This window comes from Arachis hypogaea, chromosome 6 (assembly GCF_003086295.3).
Source record: "Arachis hypogaea cultivar Tifrunner chromosome 6, arahy.Tifrunner.gnm2.J5K5, whole genome shotgun sequence".
In the NCBI taxonomy this organism is placed as follows: Eukaryota; Viridiplantae; Streptophyta; class Magnoliopsida; order Fabales; family Fabaceae; genus Arachis; species Arachis hypogaea.
Window position 1 is genome coordinate 79,000,863 of NC_092041.1, and position 8,579 is coordinate 79,009,441.

Consider the following 8,579-nt stretch of genomic DNA (forward strand, 5'->3'; position numbering starts at 1 on the left):
CCTGCTAGGAGTTTGAAGCACGTCACGGTCATTCAATCATTGAATCCTACTCAGAATACCACAGACAAGGTTAGACCTTCCGGATTCTCTTGAATGCCGCCATCAGTTCTAGCCTATACCACGAAGACTCTGATCTCACGGAATGGTTGGCTCGGTTGTCAGGCGAGCACTCGGTTGTCAGGCGATCAACCATGCATCGTGCAATCAGGAATCCAAGAGATATTCACCCAATCGAAGGTAGAACAGAGGTGGTTGTCAGTCACATGTTCATAGGTGAGAATGATGATGAGTGTCACGGATCATCACATTCATCAAGTTGAAGAACAAGTGATATCTTAGAACAAGAACAAGCGGAATTGAATGGAAGAACAATAGTAATTGCATTAATACTCGAGGTACAGCAGAGCTCCACACCTTAATCTATGGTGTGTAGAAGCTCCACCGTTGAAAATACATAAGAACAAGGTCTAGGCATGGCCGTGAGGCCAGCCTCCCAATGATCTAAGATAGCATCAAAATGAAAGTAGCTACCAAAGTCTAAAATACAATAGTAAAAGGTCCTACTTATAGAGAACTAGTAGCCTAAGGTTTACAGAATGAGTAAATGACATAAAAATCCACTTCCGGGCCCACTTGCTGTGTGCTTGGGCTGAGCAATGAAGCATTTTCGTGCAGAGACTTCTCTTGGAGTTAAACGCCAACTTTTATGCCAGTTTGGGCGTTTAACTCCCATTTTGGTGCCAGTTCCGGCGTTTAACGCTGAAAATCTTGAAGGTGACTTTGAACGCCGATTTGGGCCATCAAATCTTGGGCAAAGTATGGACTATCATATATTTCTGGAAAGCCCAGGATGTCTACTTTCCAACGCCGTTGAGAGCGCGCCAATTGGGCTTCTGTAGCTCCAGAAAATAACTTCGAGTGCAGGGAGGTCAGAATCCAACAGCATCTGCAGTCCTTTTTGGTCTCTGAATCAGATTTTTGCTCAGGTCCCTTAATTTCAGCCAGAAAATACCTGAAATCACAGAAAAACACACAAACTCATAGTAAAGTCCAGAAAAGTGAATTTTAGCTAAAAACTAATAAAAATATACTAAAAACTAACTAGATCATACTAAAAACATACTAAAAACAATGCCAAAAAGCGTACAAATTATCCGCTCATCAGTTGACCCTAAGGTCTACAGACTTATGCTATTCCCTTTTGCTGTAGAGACAGAGCTAGGACATGGTTGGACTCACAACCTAGAAGCTGAATCTGGAAAGCTAGTCTGCTTCTTGAAGCTCACAAATGAGTAAGCTTAGAGTGGAAGTCCAAACCTTCAGACAGAAGGAAGGAGAATCCCTCAATGAAGCTTGGGAAAGATACAAAAATTAATCAGAAAGTGTCCCTCTGATATGCTTTCTGAATGGAGCATCATAGGTATTTTCTATGATGGTCTGTCTGAACTGTCCAAGATGTCTTTGGATAGCTCTGCTGGAGGATCTCTTCATTTGAAGAAGACGCCTACAGAAGCTCAAGAGCTGATTGAAATGGTTGCAAATAACCAATTCATATACACTTCTGAAAGGAATCCTGTGATCAATGGGACTACTCAGAAGAAAGGAGTTCTTGAGATTGATACTCTGAATGCCATATTGGCTCAGAACAAGATATTGACTCAGCAAGTCAATTTAATTTCTCAAAGTCTGTCTAGAATGCAAAATGCACCAGGCAGTACTAAGGAAGCTTCATCTGAAAAAAAAGCTTATGATCAGAACCTTCAATGGAAGAATGAATACATGAGAACCCTATGGAAACACCTATAGTCCTTCATGGAGAAATCATCCAAATCTCTCATGGAAGGATCAACAGAGACCTCAACAAGGTTTCAACAATAATAATGGTGGAAGAAACAGGTTTAGCAATGGCAAGCCTTTTCCATCATCTTCTCAGCAACAGACAGAGAATTCTAAGCAGAACCACTCTGACTTAGCAACCATGGTCTCTGATCTAATCAAAACCACTCAAAGTTTCATGACTGAAACAAGGTCCTCCATTAGAAATTTGGAGGCACAAGTGGGTCAGCTGAGCAAGAAAATTACTGAACTCCTTCCTAGTACTCTTCCAAGCAATACAGAAGAAAATCCAAAAGGAGAGTGCAAGGCCATCAACATGGCCGAATTTGGAGAGGAGGGAGAGGCAGTGAACGCCACTGAGGAAGACCTCAATGGACATCCACTGGCCTCCAATGAGTTCCCCAATGAGGAACCATGGGAATCTGAGTCTCCCACTGAGACCATAGAGATCCCATTGGATTTACTTCTGCCATTCATGAGCTCTGATGAGTATTCTTCCTCTGAAGAGGATGAATATGTCATGGAAGAGCAAGTTGCTAAATACCTTGGAGCAATCATGAAGCTAAATGACAAGTTATTTGGCAATGAGACTTGGGAGGATGAACCCCCTTTGCTCACCAAAGAACTGGATGACTTGTCTAGGCAGAAACTACCTCAAAAGAGACAAGATCCTGGGAAGTTCTCAATACCTTGTACCATAGGCACCATGACCTTTGAGAAGGCTCTGTGTGACCTAGGGTCAAGTATAAAACTCATGCCTCTCTCTGTAATGGAGAAGCTAGGGATCTTTGAGGTGCAAGCTGCAAAAATCTCACTAGAGATGGCAGACAATTCAAGAAAACAAGCTTATAAACTTGTAGAGGATGTTCTGGTAAAAGTTGAAGACCATTACATTCCTGCTGATTTCATAGTCCTAGAGACTGGGAAGTGCATGGATGAATCCATCATCCTTGGCAGACCCTTCCTAGCCACAGCAAAGGCTGTGATTGACGTTGATAGAGGAGAATTGATCATTCAAGTGAATGAAGAATCCTTGGTGTTTAAGACTCAAGGATATCCCTCTGTCACCATGAAGAGGAAGCATGAAGAGCTTCTCTCAAAATAGAGTCAAACAGAGCCCCCACAGTCAAACTCTAAGTTTGGTGCTGGGAGGCCACAACCAACTTCTAAGTTTGGTGTTGAACCCCCACATTCAAACTCTAAGTTTGGTGTTGGGAAGTTCCACCATTGCTCTGAGCATCTCTGAGGCTCTATGAGAGCCCACTGTTAAGCTACTGACATTAAAGAAGTGCTTGTTGGGAGGCAACCCAATGTTATATTTTATCTTTTTTCCTTTGTTATTTTATGTTTTCTGTAGGTTGATGATCATGAGAAGTCACAAAATCAATTGAAAAAGCAAAAACAGAAAGAAAAACAGCACACCCTGGAGGAGAACTTGCTGGCGTTTAAACGCCAGTAAGGCTAGCAGATGGGCGTTTAACGCCAGAAAGGGGCACCAGACTGGCGTTAAATGCCAGAAAAGGGCAAGAAGTTGGCGTTAAACGCCAGAAATGGGCACCAGCCCGGCGTTTAACGCCAGAATTGGCATAAAGGGCAATTTTGCTCGCCACTTGGTGTAGGGATAACTTTTCCTTGACACCTCAGGATCTGTGGACCCCACAGGATCCCCACCTACCCCACCACTCTCTCTTCTTCACCCATTCACCAATCACCTCAACACCTCTTCCCCAAAAACCTCTCACCTATCAAATCCCATCTTTCTCTTCACCACTCACATCCATCCTTCATAAAACCCCACCCACCTCACCATTCAAATTCAAACCACTTTCCCTCCCAAACCCACCCATACATGACCGAACCCTACCTCTCTCTTCACCCCTATATAAACCTCTCTTCACTCCTTCATTTTCACACAACCTAAACACCACCTCTCACCCTTTGGCCGAACCACAAAGCCATTTCCTTCTCCTTCATTTCTTATTCTTCTACTCTCTTCTTTCTTCTTTTGCTCGAGGACGAGCAAACCTTTTAAGTTTGGTGTGGTAAAAGCATTGCTTTTTGTTTTTCCATAACCATTTATGGCATCCAAGGCCGGAGAAACCTCTAGAAAGAGGAAAGGGAAGGCAAAAGCTTCCACCTCCGAGTCATGGGAGATGGAGAGATTCATCTCAAGGGTGCATCAAGACCACTTCTATGAAGTTGTGGCCTTGAAGAAGGTGATCCCCGAGGTCCCTTTTAAACTCAAAAAGAGTGAATATCCGGAGATCCGACATGAGATCCGAAGAAGAGGTTGGGAAGTTCTTACCAACCCCATTCAACAAGTCAGAATCTTAATGGTTCAAGAGTTCTATGCCAATGCATGGATCACTAAGAACCATGATCAAACTGTGAACCCGGACCCAAAGAATTGGCTTACTATGGTTCGGGGGAAATACTTGGATTTTAGTCCGGAAAATGTAAGGTTGGCATTCAACTTGCCCATGATGCAAGGAGATGAACATCCTTACACTAGAAGGGTAAACTTTGATCAAAGGTTGGACCAAGTCCTCATAGTCATTTGTGAAGAGGGCGCCCAATGGAAGAGAGATTCAAGAGGGAAGCCGGTTCAACTAAGAAGGCATGACCTCAAGCCTGTGGCTAGGGGATGGTTGGAGTTTATCCAACGCTCAATCATTCCCACTAGCAACCGGTCCGAAGTTACTATAGACCGGGCTATCATGATTCATAGCATCTTGATTGGAGAAGAAATAGAAGTTCATGAGGTTATAGCCCAAGAACTTTATAAGGTGGCGGACAAGTCCTCTACCTTGGCAAGGTTAGCCTTTCCTCATCTCATTTGTCACCTCTGCTATTCAGTTGGAGTTGACATAGAGGAACATCCCCATTGATGAGGACAAGCCCATTACTAAGAAGAGGATGGAGCAAACAAGAGACCCCTCTCATCATCAAATCCCTGAGATACCTCAAGGGATGCACTTTCCTCCACAAAACTATTGGGAGCAACTGAACACCTCCCTAGGAGAATTGAGTTCCAACATGGGACAACTAAGGGTGGAGCACCAAGAACACTCCATTCTCCTCCATGAAATTAGAGAAGATTAAAGAATCATGAGGGAGGAACAACAAAGACAAGGAAGAGACACTGAGGAGCTCAAGCACTCCATAAGATCTTCAAGAGGAAGAACAAGCCGCCATCACTAAGGTGGACCCGTTCTTTAATCTCCTTGTTCCTTATTTTCCTGTTTTTCGAAAAAATCATGCTTATGTTTATCTATGTTTGTGTCTTGTGATCATTAGTTCTTAGTGTCTATGCCTTAAAGTTATGAATGTCCTATGAATCCATCACCTCTCTTAAATGAAAAATGTTCTTAATTGAAAAAGAGAAGAATTGCATGAATTTTGAATTTTATAACAGATTAATTATTTTGATGTGGTGGCAATACTTTTGTTTTCTGAATGTATGCTTAAACAGTGCATATGTCTTTTGAATTTGTTGTTCATGAATGTTGGCTCTTGAAAGAATGATGAAAAAGGAGACATGTTACTGAGGATCTGAAAAATCATAAAAATGATTCTTGAAGCAAGAAAAAGCAGTGAATACAAAAAAAAAAGAAAAAGAAAAAAAAGGGGAAGAAAAGAAAATGGAAAAAAAAAAGAGAGAGAGAAAAAGAAAGAAATAAAGTTGTGATCCAAGTCAAAAAGAGTGTGCTTAAGAACCCTGGACACCTCTAATTGGGGACCCTAGCAAAGCTGAGTCACAATCTGAAAAGGTTCACCCAATTATGTGTCTGTGGCATGTATGTAGCCGGTGGTAATACTGGAAGACAGAGTGCTTTGGGCCACGGCCAAGCTCAATAAGTAGCTGTGTTCAAGAATCATCATACTCAACTAGGAGAATCAATAACACTATCTGGATTCTGAGTTCCTAAAGAAGCCAATCATTCTGAATTTCAAAGGATAGAGTGAGATGCCAAAACTGTTCAGAGGCAAAAAGCTAAAAGCCCCGCTCATCTAATTAATGCTGATCTTCATAGATGTTTTTGGAATTCATTGTATATTCTCTTCTTTTTATCTTATTTGATTTTTAGTTGCTTGGGGACAAGCAACAATTTAAGTTTGGTGTTGTGATGAGCGGATAATTTGTACGCTTTTTAGCATTGTTTTTAGTATGTTTTTAGTATGTTCTAGTTAGTTTTTAGTATATTTTTATTAGTTTTTAGTTAAAATTAACTTTTCTGGACTTTACTATGAGTTTGTGTGTTTTTCTGTGATTTCAGGTATTTTTAGTTAAAAGGACTGCAGATGCTGTTGGATTCTGACCCCCCAGCACTCGAAGTGGATTTTCTGGAGCTACAGAAGCCCGATTGGCGCGCTCTTAATGGCGTTGGAAAGTAGACATCCTGGGCTTTTCAGCAATGTATAATAGTACATACTTTGCCCAATATTTGATGGCCCAAACTGGTGTTCCAAATCAGCTCAAAACTGCCCGGCGTTAAACGCCGGAACTGGCACAAGAATGGGAGTTAAACGCCCAAACTGGCACAAAAGCTGGCATTTAACTCCTAAGAGAAGTCTCTACACGAAAATGCTTCAATGCTCAGCCCAAGCACACACCAAGTGGGCCCGGAAGTGGATTTTTATGTCATTTACTCATCTTTGTAAACCTTAGGCTACTAGTTCTTTATTAATAGGATCTTTTGCTATTGTATTTTCATCTTGGTAACTAACTTTAGTCTTATGCTATCTTAGATCATGGGGGCTGGCCTCACGGCCATGCCTAGACCTTGTTCTTATGTATTTTCAACGGTGGAGTTTCTACACACCATAGATTAAGGTGTGGAGCTCTGCTGTACCTCAAGTATTAATGCAATTACTATTGTTCTTCTATTCAATTCGGCTTATTCTAGTTCTAAGATATCACTTGTTCTTCAACTTGATGAATGTGATGATCCGTGACACTCATCATCATTCTCACCTATGAACGTGTGCCTGACAACCACCTCCGTTCTACCTTAGATTGAGTGGATATCTCTTGGATCCCTTAATCGGAATCTTCGTGGTATAAGCTAGAATTGATGGCGGCATTCAAGAGAATCCGGAAGGTCTAAACCTTGTCTGTGGTATTCTGAGTAGGATTCAATGATTGAATGACTGTGACGAGCTTCAAACTCGCGATTGTGGGGCGTTAGTGACAGACGCAAAAGAATCACTGGATTCTATTCCGACATGATCGAGAACCGACAGCTGAATAGCCGTGCCGTGACAGGGTGCGTTGAACATTTTCACTGAGAGGATGGGAGGTAGCCACTGACAACGGTGAAACCCTACATACAGCTTGCCATGGAAAGGAGTAAGAAGGATTGGATGAAGACAGTAGGAAAGCAGAGAGACGAAAGGGACAAAGCATCTCCATACACTTGTCTGAAGTTCTTACCAATGAAATACATAAGTATCTCTATCTTTATCTTTATGTTTTATTCATACATCATCCATAATCATTTGAGTTTGCCTGACTAAGATTTACAAGGTGACCATAGCTTGCTTCATACCAACAATCTCTGTGGGATCGACCCTTACTCGCGTAAGGTTTATTACTTGGACGACCCAGTACACTTGCTGGTTAGTTGTGTGAAGTTGTGATAAATAGTTGAGATTACAATTGTGCGTACCATGTTGATGGCGCCATTGATGATCACAATTTCGCCCACCAATCTTCGAATTGAAGTCCATGAAACTTGCAATTCTGCTGTATTAGAGAAACTAATTGAGGCTTAAGCTCAAAGTTGTTTGCTCCAATTGCAGGAATTGAGATGCTTCTTCCATAGAAGTTGGAAGTTGGTGCAGTAAAGTCACCAAGCATCTTTCTTGTATCTCCACCATTATTCTGAGGTTTGGCTGCCATGTCTGCCTCTTTTTCGAAATTTGCTGTAAGGTCCTCTCCGGAGTGTTGTACTTTAGCTTCTATTAGCTTCCTCTTCAGAGTCCTTTCAGGTTCAGGATCAGCTTCAACAAGAATATCTTTATCCCTGTTCTTGCTCATATGAAAAAGAAGAGAACAAAAGGGAGTAGTGGAATCCTTTATGTCACAGTATAGAGATTCCTTGATGTGTTAGAAGAAAAGAAGAATAGAGGAATGAGGTAGAGAGAGAATAAGAAGAATTCAAACACAGAGGGAGAGAGGGAGAGGGTTCGAATTATAAGTAGAAGAGAAGTGTTAGCAAATAAATAGTTAATAAAGAGATGAGAGAGAGAGAGAGAGAGAGAGAGAGTTTTTGTAAATTAAAACTAAAATAATTAGTTAATAAATTTTTTTTGAAAAAGTGGTTAGTGATTTTCGAAAATTGGAAGTGAAAAAGTGGTTAGGTGGTTTTGAAAAAGATAAGAAATAATAATTAGTTGAAAAAGATTTGAAAATAATTTTGAAAAGATAAGAAGTTAGAAAAAGATTTTAAAATCAAAATTTAAAAAGATGTTATTGAAAAAGATTTGATTGAAAAAGATTTGATTGAAAAAGCTTTGATTTTAAAAAGATATGATTGAAAAAAATTTTATTTTTAAAATTGATGACTTGACTAACAAGAAATTAAAAGATATGATTCTAAAATTCAAAGATTGAACCTTTCTTAACAAGAAAGTAACAAACTTGCAATTTTTTAAATCAAAACATTAATTGTTAGCAAGGATTTTTGAAAATGTGGAAAGATAAGATTTTAAAATCATGAATTAAAACATTAAAATTTAAA